At 33.9% G+C, this 7978-nt stretch overlaps 1 pseudogene; it reads right to left on the reverse strand.

Annotated features, from left to right (window-relative positions):
* On the reverse strand, window positions 2906–3661 carry OR4P64P (olfactory receptor family 4 subfamily P member 64, pseudogene; annotated as a pseudogene).

Consider the following 7978-nt stretch of genomic DNA (forward strand, 5'->3'; position numbering starts at 1 on the left):
GTAACAGATAAGATATATACATTTCCTAAGGCTTCAAGGCAAGGAGGAGATTACCAACAAAAGCCAGGAGAATAGCAAATTCTAGGGGAAGGGAAAGAGTAAGGACAGGAAGGGACATATCGTTGACTTTGGAGATGATGACAGAGTTCCACTTCTTGATTCATGTGGTCATTAGAGGGATATTTCCATTGTAGTTCTCTCTCTCTATCATTTGCAAAATTCTTTTGTATTACCTTTTATAATTTAAGTATGTGAAAAATATGTAAGAAAGCCCTAAAAACCATATCCAAGGCACCTAAGCTCCCCAGGGTAATGTGAAATTTGATTTTCCTCCAAAGAATTAACTCAAAAGCAAATCTAGCTATTTTACTTTTGTCCAGTCCATTTCATACACTCCTAAAGGCACCTGTTTTTTTCTTTTAACTTTATTGAGGAATAATGGACAACTATAATTACATTTATTTAAAGTCTACAATGTGATAATTTGATACACATATACATTGTAGCACTGTAGCGTGATTACCAAGATCCAGATAATTAACACATCCATCACTCCACATATTTAACTTTTTGTGTGTGTGTTTGTGGTGAGAATGCTTAAGATCTGCTCTCAGAAACTTTCAAATATACAAAACCATATTGTTAACTATAGTCACCATGCTGTACACTAGATCTTCAGAACTCAATTCTTCTTAAAACTGAAAATTTGTACCCTTTGACCTACATCACCCTATTGAAACCTGCTTTAAGACATTAATGACATTTCTCTTTGAGATATCTCCTACAGTCTAGATCATGTTTTCACAATTATTTCTACTCTTAATGCTGAAGACCTTTCATGATATCCTCTCTGGGCTTCCTTTTCTCTGTCTTTGCAGACATGCTCGAGGCTCTGTTATATAAATCACAAATTGGACAAATTACTAATAAAGAAATGAAGATTATGCCAGATTAAACTACTTCTCTAATACCGAAACAGCAATGTACAATGTCTACAGGTTTTGAGAGAAAAAGGTTGAGAATGATAAACATTATTCCTAGTCTCATTGTCTTTCATTTATGCAGGAAAGTAAAGGATACCTTCATATTTGTTTGGCTTGATTATATGTATTACTTATGTATTCTTTTTCACCAAAAGCTTTTAAAAAGTCTTTACTGAAATAAATTTTATAATACTGTGTTAGTAACTTGTCCCAATTGCAATTTATGTAATTCTTCTCTCACTTAAATGTGCTGCAATTTGCCTTCCATATACTTTCTCTAAGTTCCCTTCCCCTTCATTTTATATCAATGTTTTAATAATCTTTGTGAAAATCGATTGAATTTTAAGTTCTCAAATAATCTTCAGGTTTTTCAAATAACTCTGTTGTTACTATTACGCTATTACCCACCTTCTTATGACGGTCTTTTTTTTTAATGGAAATCCTGTTTATTTGCATCCTATTGATGATACCAAAATATTTTCTTACATTTTTTCTGATTCCCTTGGGAAATCTTTCTCAGAAATCTACTCTTCACAATACCTACAAATAAATTGATTTATCCAGAATAGTATTTTTTTTTTGAGGAAGATTAGCCCTGAGTTAACATCTTCTGCCAATCCCCCTCTTTTTACTGAGGAAGATTGGCCCTGAGCTAACATCTGTGCCCATCTTCCTCTATTTTATATGTCGGATGCCTGCCACAGCATGGCTTGCTAAGTAGTGCATAGGTCCATGCCAGGGATCCAAACCAGTGAACCCTGGCCGCCAAAGCAGAGTTTGCAAACTTAAGTGCTATGCCACTGGGCCAGTCCCAGTAGTATGTTTTTTAATATCACCAATAGTTGTGTTTTTGTTTTTGTTATTTTTCTCTCACCTTGAGGAAAGAAAATATATACAAAAAGTATTACGCAAAAGGAAAATTTATTTTTTAAAGAATATCACTTGGCCCTATTCCCTGTCCACTAGGTTGGAGATTGAATTCATTTTTCATATCTACCTGTCAACACAAGCTGATATGTACAGTTTCTTCCTATATGTAGTCTTGTAGTCACTCAACTAATTGAACTACTAGAAAAGGATGAGACCTATTAATTTTCTCATCCTGTCTTTCCATATTTTGAGTATCTGTGATGTAATAAACACAGTAACAGAAAAATAAACTCTCATCAGTCCCTTTGTCCCTGCCTATGACACTTTCAGGCAGACAGGGACAGGGTGCTGAAGCTCCAAGGAAACAGGTCCGACCACTCCTTTTCCTTCACACCTTAAACCAAATGATTTCTATGAAGTTTTTCATTGCACAATTTATTTCACAGGGCCAGCATTTAAGATTTACTTGAATATCCTATTGGGAAATAAAGCTCAATAATAGAAAAATATTCTGTTTTTAATTTTTGAAAACCACGTTTAATCTACTTCATTTCTACTTCGTACAGAATGCCAAAAAATTGCCTAGTCTCCATGTATAAATTTTAAACACAAGTGGTTATTAAAATTCTCAATCAGCCTCAGAATCACCTACTCTATATGACATAGTCACCATTCCTTTAGTCTAGAATATTTTTAATACGCATATGCCACTACTCAATCTCAGTGCCACAGTGAAACTGTCACTTTATTCATAATCCTTCAGCTCATCTCTGACATTTATAATGTGAATAATTTGAGTTCAATGATCTGAAAGCTAACAGAGCTCTCTGATTCCAAGTCCACTTCTATTCCTGAATAATTGAGTAGGAAAAGTCAATTATGTTTTTCTTCTGAAAATATCTTTTCACACCAAACCCTTCTCATGGCCTTTTTCATCTCTGCATTTCTCAGGGTATAGATTAATGGATTGAACATAGGAGCAATGATGGTATAAAATAGAGCAAATATTTTGTCCTCAGGGTAAGTAGTAGGGGGTCTGAGGTAGGCAAGATAGAAGGCCCAAAAAATAAGACAACCACAGTGATATGAGACCCACAGGTAGACAGCGCTTTGCATCTTCCCTCTGCTGACTGATTTCTTAAGGTGAATAATATAATGACATAAGACCCAAACAAGAGAACAAAGGTTACTAAGGCAACCATTCCTGAATTGGCAACCACAAGGACACCAGTGATGTATGTATCGGTACAGGCAACTTTCAGCAAAGGAAAAATATCACAATAGTAGTGATCTATTTCATTGGGGCCACAGAAGGGCAAATGAATTGTCATAGAAAACTGAGAAAATGAATGAATGGCTCCACCAGTCCAAGCAGCCAAGACTAGGAGATTGCACCTTGTCCTGTTCATGATAATCACGTAATGGAGAGGTTTGCAGATGGCAACACAACGATCAAAGGCCATGACTATGAGGATGAAGACCTCAATGATGCCAAAGAAGTGTATGGAAAAGATCTGCAACATGCAATTACTGTAGGAGATGGATTTTCTTCCAAGAGGCAAGTCTCTGATCAGTTTGGGTGTCACACAGGAGGTATAGCAGGTGTCCATAAAGGATAGATGGCTGAGGAAATAATACATTGGCTGGTGAAAAAGGGCACTTCATCGAATAGAGGTAAGAATCAGAAGATTTCCCTCCAAGATGGCAACATAACAAAGTAAGAAGAATACAAAGCAAAATATCTGTATGTTCTGGTTACAGGAAAGTCCCAAAAGAATAAATTCTGAAATGTTCCTCTGACTTTCCATCTAGTGTATACTATGCAAAACTAATTGAGTATCTGAAAAAAATGTAAATTTGAATTAAAACATTTACAATATAATTGCAATCATATAAAAACCAGTAACAAACCATGGACGCTAATTCAACAAATCACAGAAGTTAATTTGTAAGTCAATTATATTATCGTATATTTTCTTAGAAATCATAGCTGATTTCTCTAATAGTTTTCTTATTTTTTCAAGTATCTTGTTATATTGATAATACTAGAAATACAATTTATTACATTTTGAAAATATAATGATTTAAAAATTACTATTTTCCAGAGAAGTTATACTACTGTTATTTGTAACATTTAGATAACACGGATACTAATGTAATTTAATGAAGGAAATTTACTTTACTTGTAATTTTCAATTATCTTCTTTATTCATAACAGATTTTTCATTTTAGATATTGTTCCCTTCCCTCAGCATGATATGGAACACCCTCCTGACTGTCTGTAGACATATGATCAAGGAATTCAGACACATTTTAAAAAATTGCCTAAATTATAAGATGAGCAATTAGGATTGTAACTGATGTTTCTGGAAATACAAGGGTGTGGTGGGATGAGTACTGAATATTGAATTTGTGAAATCAATCTTGCTGTCAAGTCGCATGACTAAAAATAGTTAAAAATACAGCAAAAATTGGATTTTTTTTCCAGACTGACATTTTGAAAAAGTTAGAAAAACTATTGATATTTCATTTAATTTTTATTGTAAAGAATGTTTTAAGGTAAACTCTATGGTCATTACAGTTCATGGAGCACATAAAGAAAATACACTAATCAAAATGCATAAGATATTTGAACTCTGCACAATTTATGTGCTCTGTTGGAATAAATAGCAATAAAAATGATGTCATGCAATGTAACTCTAAGGCAAACATTGTGGTCAGGAAGTACTCAGCTCTTATCTGTTGATAGTTTATTCATGGATTTGCATATATTATGTTCTGTTTGATTTGGGTAGGACTTACAAAACACAAAGGCAATGGGAAAATGTACTGCAGAGAGCACAAACTTCCAAGTTCTATTCCCCTCATTCATGAGGAATTAGCTGGTGTCCAGGTGTTGTCTATCCTACTCCTTTGTGAGATGTGGCAGCCATATCCTGGCCCGACAAACAAGCATTATTAATTATACATAATTTTTGATGCAACAATATGTATACATTAACAAGTTCAGCATTTTCCAAATTCTGTAGCTGTATTACTAGTGATATTTAAGATTATTTAGCTGGTAAACACACATGGTTTTAAAGCACATTCTGCAGTAAATTGAGGGACTAATTCTCTTTTCAATTTTAGCTCACTATCTTTGACTACAGTAAGCGGGGAAAGTTTTAACTTAATCATATTATGTCAATATTGCTTAAGACATTTTGGTCCTCCTTTTTAACATGAAGACAACAGGTCTTATCCTCAAAGTTTTGTACAAGTTATAGCACCTCCATAAAATTTAATAACTTTTTCTTATATCTTTAAATATATTGTCAAAGTTACAGTTGCAAATAATAGCTCGTTTACGAAAAGAATATAGTGTGTTCCTTTAAATAAATGTACACAAAACAAAGGTGATTTTTAAAAGAATTGTTAAATAACAAATGTCTAGTTATTAGAGTGACAGGAATTAAATACTCATCTAATCCAATCATATTCTTTTTAGTGTAGAAGAAGTAGATTGAGAGAAACTAAGTGAATTTCCCAAAATAAAGAACCGCTGAATGGCAGAGTTTTTAAACTAGATCTCCTAATTCTTATCATGTTTAGTGCTGCCTCCCACAGGAAAAGGGCATGTATCAGAGAAGACAGCAGTGGAGGAATTATCACGATTTTCATCTCATGAAAGATGACAGACACCTAGATCACTATGAGATATATCACAATAGTTATAAGAATAAATGAGTGATGTAGCATATCTCTGCTTTGATGTTGTTTCGCTACACCAGGCTCTGAATTTGACCACTACAGCTGTTAACATTCCAATTCGTATACCTATGGAAATTAGATATCATTACTCTTGGAAACACTAATAATGACAGTGTGACCAACTCTAGGAGAAAGAAACTGTAGTGAGGGAAATAAATGACATTTTTTGGGAAAACTTCAAGGTATTAAAAACATAAATGAAGAAAAGAAGACACTATTATGTAAAAGAATAATTGATGTTACAAAGGCGATGTAGGCAGAATTAGAAATGATGGGGAGAGTAAAATAAAGTGGAGAAAAAACCTACTTTTATTCAAAGCACTGTCTATACATCAGTAAACGTGTGGTACTACAGAAACAATATTGATCACCTGGATGTTTCCAATATTGAGATGTTTGCTATCAGGTGAAATAATATGAAGTCAAGTGTGGCTATATTCTTTTTTCAATCATTGAGATTTAAGTTTTATATAGGAACTGATATCCAAGTCTTAAAAGCCCTTCCAGATTAGAGGCAATGATAACCAATCATCCAGCATGAATTTAGACAATCACTACATCTTATTCCCAACATTTTATACGTTGTACTTTCAGTTACCGTTTATAATGAAATTTTAACAAGAATAAATAGGACAATTTTGTTTCTTTCCATTCACACAAGCTCTGCTCATTTGCATAAGACATTGAACCCAGCTAAGCTTGAGTATTAACTTCTATAACCGGGACATAGATACATCGTTCAGGGAAACAATGAGAAATACGTGAGTTTATGAAACAAAATCCCCAGGGAATATGGAGGGTACAAAACAATCATAATCTTTTCCTTATATTCTTTCTTTGACTGACGAGATTAAGAATTAGTTAAATTGTCCTGCAAACAGACATACGCCCACAATAAAATTTCGTGAAATAAACAAGAACAAAAGTGCAGCATAGATTTTAGCAGGGGAATCAGAACAAACTCCAATATGGATAATGTTTGGGTGTCAAAATAAAATCGATCTGGTGATATCATTTGTTACCTGGGGGAATTTCTTAACACTTAATGTTAAATAAGTAGTCTGTTTTTTCATGCTAACAAAATTAAGTTAAAAAGTCATTTTTCACCTTTTATGATATTGTTTGACTGTCCTGTTCATTCCTTATGAGGCACTGTCAGCATTGTAAAATTGCGTTTTCCTATAGGTCATCTACGGCCTATATATGCTATGTATATACACATTTCTATTGGTGTAATCAGCATGTGCCTTAGGAAAACTTACTTACCTGATTCTGATGAATGTGGAAAACTTTAAGGGATTGGTTATTTGAAATATGAGAATTTCTTCGAAGATTGGAGGCTGAAACATTACTGACAATTTAAAAATTTCATTATTTTTAAACATATTATCCAAAAATGCAAACTCTGTAATATAAAATCGAAACTAAATATTGCAAAAAGACCTTTTTTACTTTTGTTTGGATTTTTATCACATCTGAATGTATAGCCTTCAAATGACAAAAGAAATATCAAATAGACCAAGTGAGCCTAAAAGAAGAATTATAAGGGCAATTACCTGCACATCAGTCGTGGATGGCCCTCAAGTTAGTTTTAAGTTACTCAGGAAACCGTCAGGGTCACACACTTCTTCTACTCATTTTGACAGTTTGCGAACCCTTCACTAGGATTTACATCTGAAATAAAATGAAAACTATAAAGCAGTAGCTGAGACAAATCTAGGATAATTCTCTAAAAATATGTTCAAGTATTGATGTCTTTGAATTTCCAGGAAGGAAAATCTCACTGTTTTACAATGTGAGTGAAGATTTAAATATCACTGAAGACTACTCTGGATTAACAGAGAAGTGATTATTCATTCCATAAGAAAGTGATCTAGAATTTTAAATATTAATTTCACTTGCTGACACCTGCTCATACTTAAAAGTAAACAAGAACGTTTTGAAATATCTGCTAAAGGAGCATGCATATATATACCCTAGGAGTTGTCTCTTTTATGCATATGCCTGAAAGAAATTTGCTCTGCAAGAGCCAAATATAAACTGAGAGGAGATTATGAGAATATTTGACTTCAAAAGTTAAAGATATTACTTTCCCAGAAGCATTTCTTAAAAGATTCTCAGCAAATAACACTAATCAGTTGTCCAAGGTTGTATTCATTCCTCAGTCTTCTGGGAATGTTCAGGCTTTAAATGGATTTTCCACATTTGCGTTAGCCATGCCCTGGGCATTGTGTCTCTAGAGGCCAGTAGTGTTAGCCAGACAGAGAAGCTTGAGAAATTCTGTCCATTTTGGCTTATTTCCTCCTCTCGAGAATAGGAGGGAAACTTGGGTAACACCATAGGAGCACTGGGCTTGCACTGGAGGAGGTCTC

Source organism: Equus caballus, chromosome 12 (genome assembly GCF_041296265.1).
Source record: "Equus caballus isolate H_3958 breed thoroughbred chromosome 12, TB-T2T, whole genome shotgun sequence".
Lineage (NCBI taxonomy): Eukaryota > Metazoa > Chordata > Mammalia > Perissodactyla > Equidae > Equus > Equus caballus.